Here is an 11,541-nt window from a genome sequence, read left to right as displayed (position 1 = left end):
TTTTTCATCCAAAAAAACAGAAGAGATACATGTCAGTTACAAATAGTATTTTGAAAATAACTGGCCTAGATTCTCGATTTTGTTCTTATTTTTGGAATATATCGACTTCATGTTTTTTGAAAATGTTCATTTATATTTTTTTAAAAGGCAAATATATTATAAGCTCACACGCTTAGCAAGAAACTAAAACGCAGACAAAAATACAAGACAAGGAAATAAAAGATACAAGAAACAAAATTTTGGAAGATATTAGTAAATAAATGGTGAACAACTCCAATTTGCCCAACTTATTTACCGGTGAACAACTCCAATTTGCCCAACTTAACGCACCCGAGATTACTTCTATGTTTCCACCAAAAGTATGATAGTGAGATGATGTCATCGACAATTCTACTAGGGGGGTGCCAATGTTTTTGAAGACCTTTGACATTTCTAGTTTTTCATATACTCCATAACAAAAAATAAAATATTGTACTCGAATTTAGTTTCTTTTTTGGACAATTTCTCCATGAGGTTGCATAATAAGTGAACTCCAATACACTTGAAAATTTTATGTTTTGTATACCACACCACCTTAAGATCCAATCGATTATCACATGTGTAACTTCACATTTAGCAAGGAGATGATCCACTGTTTCCGTCTCTTTACTGCATAATGGACATAATGATAAAGAAATGTTAATGTCCCTGGTAGCCAAAGTATATACCACAGGAATTCGTCCCAACGATGCCCTCCAGAAGAAACACTTCACATTTAGCGGAATCGGTTTGCCCAACAAATTGAAGGGCTACTATATTGGATTATCTTTGTTTCAATTAACCTCCTCATCAAGTTGAGAGAGTACTCCCCACTGGAAGACAAAGTGAAGATGATGCCAAAATCTGAGTTGGTTACATTGCATTGATTCCCAATATCAATGTAAAAATTTTAGAGTTCACTTATTTCTATAAAAAAATATCACTAATTAAAATATTTTCAAGATAAAACATACTTTTGTTTTTGGCAAAAAGATTTTGAAGATAGAATTGTTTCATATGTTTTTGATGATATGTTTCAGACATATTCTTCAAAGAATCAAAATATAATGATTTTTGAAATAGAAATTTTGAACTTATAAAAAACCATGTGAAAAAAACATCACCTTATATAAATGGAGATTACTTCAAAAAAACATAAATATTCTGAAATCATTAACATCGAAAATTATAACACCCCGACTCCCAGGTATATTTTAAAAGCTTTTATTCATTTTATTGAAGGATCTCGACGAGTTGAGGGCCCCAACTTGTCCTGTCGAACCCAGTCAGACCCGCGTGATTTTATGACTTCTACTCGACGAGTCGGAGGACCCCGACTCAACGAGTAGAGGTTGTGCAAGGAAACCCAAAAATTTAGGGTTTTGCACCCCTATTTAAAGAACTTATGGGCCGTTTCTAGCCTCCCTTATCGTCATTACAGCCAAAGGAAACCCTAGATCGAGTCTTAAACCCCTATTGTGTGTGTTGAGAGTTTGAAAGGTGTTATTTGTTGATCTTGGAAGGGAAACTTGAAGAGTGAGGAGCTTGGATAAAAAAGGAGGAAGTGGATCTGTCATCTACTTCGTTTTGGCAACTAACCTGAGGTAAAAACCTAATACCTCAACCCTTTCATACTTAGATCTCTTCTATGGACATTTATGGTCATTTTTGGGGTTTAATGGAGCCACCCTTGGGTTTGAGCTTGTCACAAGGACATGGTCTCAGATCTGGACTCCTCTAGGTCCCTAATTCATAAAGCTATCAACTTTACCTTGTATTGACCTCTCACCATGCCCTAAACCTCATTCTAGACTTGGTTTTGGTGTTCTAAGCCTTTAAGACCTTGCATGCACGTAAAGTTTGCAACTTTATGTGGAATTTGTGCCTTACGAAGCTAGATCTACAATTTGGAGCTTTGGGATAGCTTAAAAACGTCTGAATGAGAAATAGACTGAAGGGACTCGACGAGTTGCATAATCAACTCGACGAGTCCGATGAAGATTGGTCGTTGTTGGTTTCTGCATGGACTCGACGAGTTAGTGAGACGACTCGACAAGTCAGTTAGGGTTTTCCCGACTTTTGGACACGCATGGACTCGACAAGTTGTCTGGAAACTCGGCGAGTCAACTAGGGTTTTCATGATTTCTCGAGTTCTGGAAGGACTCGACGAGTCAGTGAGCTGCACTTGACGAGTTGGGTCAACATGGACTGTTGACCTTGACCGTTGACTTTGACTTTGACCAAGGGTTGATCAGTTTTACTTCTGGGGGTCTTTTGGTAGTTTGGGAATTTATGGAAGTGGATCATTGGTGGATGTAGGTGTTGGAGTTGGAGCTGTATTTGGTGGAGTTTGACTTTATCACTCCGAGCTACTTGTGAGGTGAGTTCTTCTCACTATATCGACAGGGTCTAAGGCACCAATGTCGGCCCTTTTCGGATTTGTATCCGGGTTTATTTCATTATATGCTTATTGGTTTGCATCCTGCTAGTTAGGATGGTGATATGCTTAGTGACCTGGTAGGTCGGTATCCTGGTATATAGGATAATGTTATATTAGTGACCAGTTAGGTCGGTATCCTGGTTATAGGATGTTGCTATGATTAGTGATCTGTTAGATCGGTTTGACTATTATATATGCTAGCGTATGATATTTATGTTCACATGATTGTTTGATTTGGGGGTTGGGTTGAAGCGGTCCTGCTTTGTGCTGAAGGCCAACATACCCAGGGCGGACCGGATAGACTACAAGCCCGGGAGGGCATACTAGACAGGTCGAAGGCCCGACGAGTGGTCCGGATAGGCTGAAGGCCCTACGAGGCGGTACAGACGTGCCGAAGGCTCAGAGAGCGGTCCAGATAGGCTGAAGGCCCTACGAGGCGGTCCAGTCAGGCTGAAGGCTCATTATGCATGTTGTTTGTTTATATGATATGATTATGATTGTATAGCGTTGGTATTTTGGGGGAACTCACTAAGCTTCGGCTTACAATTGTTGATTTTGTTTCAGGTACTTCTGATGATTGTGGGAATGCGAAGGCGGGATCGTACACCTCATTATGTTTTCATTATTTGATTCTGGGATACTCTGATACTATACTATTTTGAAAACGAGTTTTGTAATAATCATTGGTTTTGAAATGTTTTAAAAAGTTCAAATTTGACATGGTTTTTATGGATGTTACAAAAATATTGTACTTTAATATAGTACATTCGAAAATATACATTTTTGAAATTCATGATTTTCTAAAATCATGGTTGTACGTTGATATTATCATAATAGATTATTAGACTATGGGGTATACTAGGCACGATGCTTTTTCGTGGCCAGATGACAACCTAGCCAAAGTCATGCACATCATCTTCTATGTCACGATTATGGTCTCTCGTGGTAAATACCACATATTGCAACAACCAATGATATGGATCATGGGGTAAATACATCTTTCTCTCTGTGTGTGTGTGCGCGCGCGTGCGCACACATGCGCATACACACACACCACAATAATGACTCATTAAGTACACCAACAATTATATGGAAGGAGATGGTGGTATAATAGAGGGATGAGTATATATATATTTCTTTTGTGAATAATGAGGTTATTACTTTTTACTTTTATGTGTTATTAATCAAACTAAATATTATTTGTTCACCATACAATTTATACATACATAATGAATAATAACTATGAAATTGTTAAATTTCCGAATCAGATTTAAATTGTTTTACAAATACATTGCTTGCGGTAACGAACTAAAAATACAAATATCAACTCGCTTGTTCATTCTTAAAATCGATTTTCTCGATTAAATCCAATTTGACTTCTTATTTCTTTAATGTTAACTAACTTTTCTTATTGTTATTTTTCTTTTTCTTTTTATCTATACATATTATTTACAAAATTTTGACATTTTTAACCAGATGGAATCATCGAGATTAAGATTTTAAACGTTTTTATATATTATTTTAGATAACACGTTGTTGTATATTATTTTAGAAAACAAAGAGCTATCTCATCATGGGTTGAATATATTTATCAAAAGAAAATGAAGATGACATTTAAGCGTTAAAAAATATTAGATTTAAACTAAGTCAATACTTTGAATGTTTGTATATGTCATATTATATTTAAAGGGTGGGATTATTAGTACTTTTTATTATTCGTTGTATCTCTCCTAATATTAGTCAAATTAATTAGGATTTTATCAAATCTATTTTTATTATTATTTAATTTACTTATTGCAACCCTTTTTTTTGTTTCTTATTATTATTATTATTATTATTATTATTATTATTATTATTATTAGTAGATCATAGTAAGATTGTAAAAAACGCTAGACGTTACCTAATCGAACGAATGAGGTTAAATGAATAATCAGTCTAGACGGAGATTAATCGGAGATCATAAATTAGTAACAAAATTAAGAAAAAAAATTAATATATCATAAGAAAATACAAATATTTTAATATTTGAAAACTTGAAAATTTTGAAAATCTTGGTATAATATTTGAAATTTTAAAAATTTGAAAATTTTATTTAAAAGTGGAAAATTAAAAATTTTAAAATTTTTAAAATTTGACCGATTAGACCGCCTAGGACCGATTTGGACCGCCCTATGACCACCTAGCTCCGATTTTGACCATCTTTGACCATCAACGATTAAGCTGACCGATTAGGTCTAATCCTAACTAGTTCAAGACCGCCTAGTGATTATTCAGCTGCCTAAACCGATTTTTGCAAGACAAAATTGCAAATTTGGTCCCTGTGGTATGTCAAAACTAGCACGTTTTGTCCAAAATGGGTTTAGCTTGCAAGGATGGTCCAATAGTTTCATTTTGTTGCAAGTTTAGTCCAATAGCTTAACAGCCGTTACCAAGCTCACGTTACTTTACCCATGCCCCTCTCACTTAAGGGTATTTTAGTCCATTTATCCCTGTAACCGTTCCCGCTAAAGCTAAATAAAAGCAGTTCGTCTCCTCCTCAATAAAGTAGATCGTCGTTCTTTAACCAAGATCAATAAAAGCCCTAGACACAAAATCTGTTGTGTTAGTTAAGTTGCGATTTGGTAAGATTATCGGTGGATGAACATACCAATGTGGCACGTAAGGTTGTTAAACACACACTTCAACCCCAAGGTTGTTTATGGTACCTAATTTGCCCTTTTTCATCTTTTGATTTCTTGAATTTTTTTTTGACGTAACTCCACCTGAAGTGTTTTTTTACTTGTTTTGAAGATGGACACCCAACATTGTTTACCATTAAGTTGTACCATGGAGGTGAGTTCACTAAGTACCCTGATGTTCGTTACATTGACGGAACTGTAAACTATGTTGACATGGTAGACATAGATGAGTTTTCAGTTCATGAGCTCGATGCAATCATGAAAGGTTTCAGATATGTTCAGATATGCAATCATGAAAGGTTACAGTTAGATGAACCACATGAGGATGTGCAACACAATGATGAAACTCCTGATGACCAATCAAAGGAAACACCTGTGATGACTACACCTACTGATGTGGTGCCCACTCAACCAAACAACCTGAAATCCAAGTCAATGAAGTACTTCAAGTCGCATCCTTATCACCTGAATATAATAGGAGAAGGGTTACGAGCAAGGATGGAGTGATGGCATCTTTGCAGTAAGAAAATATACTTTGATGGTATTGGTGAGACTGAGCAGATAGCCAAAGACTTTGTTGAGGCAGCTATTGATTTTGATATTGGACTCTACCAACAAATACTACAAAGCAATGTTGATGGAGTCAATGGCCCTGACATGCATGATGTCAATGAACCTCAGATGGATGAAGAAAACCAACCTCAGATGGATGAAGAAAACCAACCTCAGATGAATGACTTTTGGGATTTTGACTATCAAACTGATGCTTGTGTCCAAGATGGAAGTGAAAGCCAACCTCAGTCTAACATGGATAGTAATGGAAAACAAAATGTAAGTGAGGTTGAAAGTAAAGAAGGAAGTGAAACAGAGTAGGAATATGATAGTGATGATAGTGATTATTGGGTGGATGAAGATAATGTAATTGAAGATGTTGAAGTTGATATGAGGGATTTTAACATGAGCATTGATACATAAGTAAAGTTCTTGGATAAAAGGACTAAGAATCCTAGACAACATGAGAGTGATGAAGAAGCTGATGAATTAGATGTTATTGACAATGATGCTTTTGATTCCATGGATGAGGATTCTGATCAGGACAGGAAAAGAAGAGCAGTTTTGAAACAACTAAGTAAGGAAAAAAGTTGTTCTTTAGGTGAGGTTCATAAGTGTCATTTTAAAATAGGTCAAAAGTATAACAGTAAGCAGGAGTTGAAAGAGAAAATCAAAATGCATGCATTGGAAACAAAAAAGAATATTGCATTTAAAAAAAATGACAAATGCAGATTGAAGGCCATATGTAATGGAGTTGTGACATTTACTAATGATGGAGTTGGTGGACCTACCTAACCTGAGAAAAGTAAAGGGAAAAGTAAAGGGAAAAGATGAAATCACCATTGTCGATGGAGAAGATGAAATCACAGAGGGGGTGATCGATGGAGAAGATGAAATCACAGATGGAGTGATCGTTAGGGCTTGTTGTTGGAGACGAGAATAGAGACGTTGAAGTCTCTTTATGGACTAAATAATAATAAAATAATAAATTGGCTAGATGAATTGACTAAAATACCCTTAAGTGAGAGGGGCATGGGTAAAGTAACGGGAGCTTGGTAACGGCTGTTAAGCCATTAGACTAAACTTGCAACAAAATGAAATTATTGGACCATCCTTGCAAGCCAAACCCATTTTGGATCAAACGTGCTAGTTTTGACATACCACAGGGACCAAATTTGCAATTTTGTCTTTTTGCAACATTGGATTATAGTAATAGTAATAATTTTTATAATTATTAGATTATTATTATCAGGAATCATTTGTGTAAAAAACTTAAAAATTTAAGGATCATTTGTGTAAAATGCTTAGATAATCAAGGACCTTTTTTTGTAAAATAGTTACTTAGTGAATAATTCAAGGAACGTTTTTGTAAAATACTTACTGTAGGTGAATAATTCACTAGTGTCACTTCAAAAATTCAAGGATCACACCACTACATCACCTAACGCACCAAGCCACCAACTCATGATTAGGTGGATTTCGGGCTTTTGCTTTTTTTTTTGGTCGCTATAAAGATTATTCGCAACACATTAGGCCACATTTATTTTTTGGAAACGGCAAACGAATTAAGTGGAGCCTACTCGCAATATTTCAACGAGCACCCCAGGTTCGAGCTCCTTTACAGGGCAAACCCAGCCCCCATAAGGATTTCTAGGGAAAAATTCCCCACATGTGGCACCACAAGATGTAGTTTAAGGGAATAGAACTCCCGAATACAACACATTAGGCCACATTTATACAACGAACTATTTAGATACCCTGGAGATTACATAATGATTTACGGTGGATATTTTAACACAATGAGCCACTCGTTGAATTTAGCTTGAACGGGGTTTGCGACATCTAAATATTAATTGATTACGCTAGATACTATTTTTCTCATTGCTAACATAGTATTGTCGTTTATTCAAAGAAGGTTCTACAATGTGGTTCACACTTTGGTATGACCCCAAAACATGAAATCATGTTTCTGTTGTGACCACCCATGATTAGGGTAACCATTATGTGATTGTTCATTTACAAGGAACGTATCCAATGTCTATTGTTTGGTCATTTTGGGGGACATACATATTAGAATGTTCTGCTGGCTTGGAAACCTTGTATAGTGCTCGACTGAATGTGTAACACTCGTTTTTCAGGATGGATCAGTTGAGGACTTAGAGGAATCAAATGTAAGATTTTTGGGAAAAATCTAGTGCTACGAAGTGGTAATTGGAGAACCACGACGTGGCATGCCAAAGTGCATGAAACACACGTTTTGGATGGCTGCCACGACGTCGCAAGAGGAAGGCCATGACGTGGCAGTTGTTGCAGCCCAAACCCATGATCTTTTAGGGTTTCTTCCATATTTAAGTACCTAATCTCAAGGATTGTGGCATCCTCTTCAGCCTCCAACCCCTCCACTCGAAAACCTAGCCTCCATGGATGATTATGAGCTTTTTTTTCTTAATTGAAGGCCTTGTTCTTGGATTTTGGTGAAGCTTGAGGAAGGAGAAATATCATTTTGGTGCAATGGTGTAACGCCAGCAAATTCGGGTTAGAAATTTAATACATAGTAATTAATCTTATCTAAAGTTGTTATAGTCATAATGGTGATATCGGGGTATAAGGAACACATAAAATAGACTTCGTATGAAGAAATTATGATCCTTTGAAGTTTCGTGTCCAACACGGTACGACAAAGTTTGTCGTAAAAAGTGAATTTTAGATATATTGTTTATTAGCCTAAGTAATCTAAACCAAAGTCATAGAAATCGTAAAGGAGAACTAGTGCATATAGAGAACGTCCAAATCTGACTTCATATTAGGAAATTATGATTTTTCGAAGTTTCAGCGTAATAGTGTGGATACATAAATCGGAATTCAAATCGGTTGATTGTTAGCTGAAACAATCTAAACGAGAGTTGAAGATCTCGTAAATAGGATTTCGTCGATATAAAGACAGTCGAGAACGGAATTCGTATAGAAGAGATATGATTTTTATACAGACTTTAACTGTCTAAGCATGTTAAAAATATAACTTTAAAAATAAAATGAGAATTAGCCTACAGATTCTGAATGAAAGTTGTATTACTCGTCGATAGCTACAAGTGGATAAAAAGAACGTCGAAAACAGAGCACGTATGAGAAATATATGAATTTTTGAAGAATATTATTGTTTTGCGCGCGACGACAGCGTGCACGGAGCGCACTGACAAGCGGACGCAGATCAGGCAGATTTTGACAGGTGTCACAAAGCTAAAGGAGCAATGTCGACTGATACACACAGAGTGCCCATAAAGATGGACGACGCCCCCATGTGACCTTATATATGTGTTTCAATTTCAGCCTATTTTCCTCACCAATTCTAACCAAATCCTATGGAATCCTTCCTGCACCCCTATCCCCTATACTCCCTAGCTCCCGACTACTTTAACAAGGCTATGGAGTGTCGAAGAGTCCGGAGAAATATGCCCGCGCAATTTCACGGTTTTCATTAAAATTCCTATAAGTTAAGCTGCACTTACTATATACTTCAAATGTAACTTATATTTATATTCATAATCGTCATTATGAATCTACAAATAAGATTTATCAGTAATTCCAAGTCAAAATACTGATTGATCTACTTACGGGAATGATGTATAGGCTTGATTTAGTGAGGTGTTTAAAGTGGAATTTCCAAACAGTATATTATGTATATCAAACGGACCATACCTCCGATATGATCTTACCTGGTTATTCCTTACTTGATAGATCTTTGATGTAGACATTAGAATTTGCGAGGAATGTAGACTATTAGTAACCAGGAATATAATACTAAGACTTAGTGATGTTCATACTTAGGTCATATCGAAGGAAAAGTTAAGGTGTTAGGCGAAGCGCTACCCAAAATTTCATTCATCTACTTTTAACAAGAGAGTGCATAGTTACTTTCATCTTACACATAGATATGAAATATTTAGATAATTAAATGTTATATGTGCTTATTATATGTGATTAAGATGTTCTGTGTTAGATGAATGAAATAATATAAGATGATTTTTATATGATTTTTACCGTATATGTATTTTTATACTTATAATATATTGGGTAGTGATGGGTGATGAGAGATGACAGATGATGAGGGTGATGGGTGATGGGTGAGGAGAGATGAAAATGATGATAATAGGCCATGACTTTTATAGTACTATGAGAGATGAAAATGATGATAATAGGTCACGACTTTAAATAGTACTATTGTGCTAACGATGTTGTCATCTAACAGAGCATAGATGACGACCACAAACTATTCTAGACAGTCTAATGGAACACAGACAAATTCGCAACATGTAGGTGATGAACTATGTGTTCATACGATGTACTCTATTCGTTGTAGACACGTATTGCGGAGGAATCCCCGAAACAGTCCAGTATACTCGATGTTGTGCGATGATTCTTAGGATAGATCTTTGGAGATGAATATATAAGAAATCGGGGATGGGTAATCGAATTAGTTGTTTGATGTGAAATAGATAATTAAACAAATTGTTGTTGTTGTTGTTTTTGTTGTTGTGGTTTCTATTCCTTACTGACACGTATTATAGAGGAATCCCTGAAACAACAATGTACTCGATGTTGTGCAATGATTCTTAGGACAGATCCTTGGAGATGAATATATAAGAAATCGGGGATGGGTAATCGAGTTAATTGTTTGATGTGAAATAGATAATTAAACAAATTGTTGTTGTTGTTGTTGATGCTGCTATTGCTGTCGTTGTTGCTGCTGTCGTCGTTGTTGTCGTCGTCGTCGTTGTCGCTGTCACTGTCGCCGTCGACGTTATTGTTGTTATTGTTGTTGTTATTTTCGTTGTCGTCATTGTTGTTGTTGTTGTTGTTGTTGTTGTTTCAGATCATAGAACATTGTTGACAGTTCAATTGTGTAAAAAATCCAAACATTATCATGACCTTTCTACTCAATCATAGGGAACTTGAACCCTTATCCTTGTATTTAGGTTTTGTTTTTTAAGCCTTATGTTACTAGGTGTATATGGAGAGGCAGATGATATGCCAGACAAGAGGGGTAGGGATGCCGTTTGCAACCATGGATTAGTGATTTCATAGGGAAATTTATGATGTAATTTACTCTAATATCGAATGGATGTGAATCGTGAAGAGTGATGTAATTTTGTAATAAGGTTCGTCGTGAGTGACGACGAGTTTTTCAGAAACTTATGGATCACTAACGATTTTTTGCGATTCTAATAGTGGTGATAAAGATGGTGATAGGAAGGTGAAGCGGCCAATTTATTTTAATAATAATATTAAGAATTAAATAAATAATAAAAAATAAAAATTAATAGAAAAGGGCAACATAGTCTTTTCAGGTCTGATAGGGACTAAATCCGCAACAAAATAAAACTATATGGATAGTCCAAGTTAAAAAAATATTGGGGACCAAACACATACATTGCCCTAAACCACAATGACCATTTGTGTAATTTACTCTAAATCAAATAATATAAATAAATGAAAAAAACAACAATAGACATAATAATAGACTAAAAATGGTAACGTCCTTGAAACCCTACAAACTTATTCATTTTTGTTTAAAATGACTCTTGTGATTTACCATACATACTTATAAAGCTAACATTTTTTCTTGAATCTCATGCATTTGAAACCCCCTTTTTTAACTTCCTTTCACCACATTCATTTGAAACTCCCATGACTTTTCAATTTCTTTACAATAATATTATAAATAAGTTAAATAATGTTCTATAAACAAGAAATGGTGTTTTATTACAATGTCTTCATCCCACATCGATGGTGAGAGTAAACAAGAGAATGTTTCCTCTTCTATAAATATGAAAGGTTGTGAAATGTTTCAAAGGG

This window comes from Lactuca virosa, chromosome 7, assembly GCF_052849685.1.
Source record: "Lactuca virosa cultivar CGN04683 chromosome 7, Lactuca_virosa_CGN04683_v6, whole genome shotgun sequence".
NCBI lineage: Eukaryota > Viridiplantae > Streptophyta > Magnoliopsida > Asterales > Asteraceae > Lactuca > Lactuca virosa.
This window is presented reverse-complemented; position numbering follows the sequence as displayed.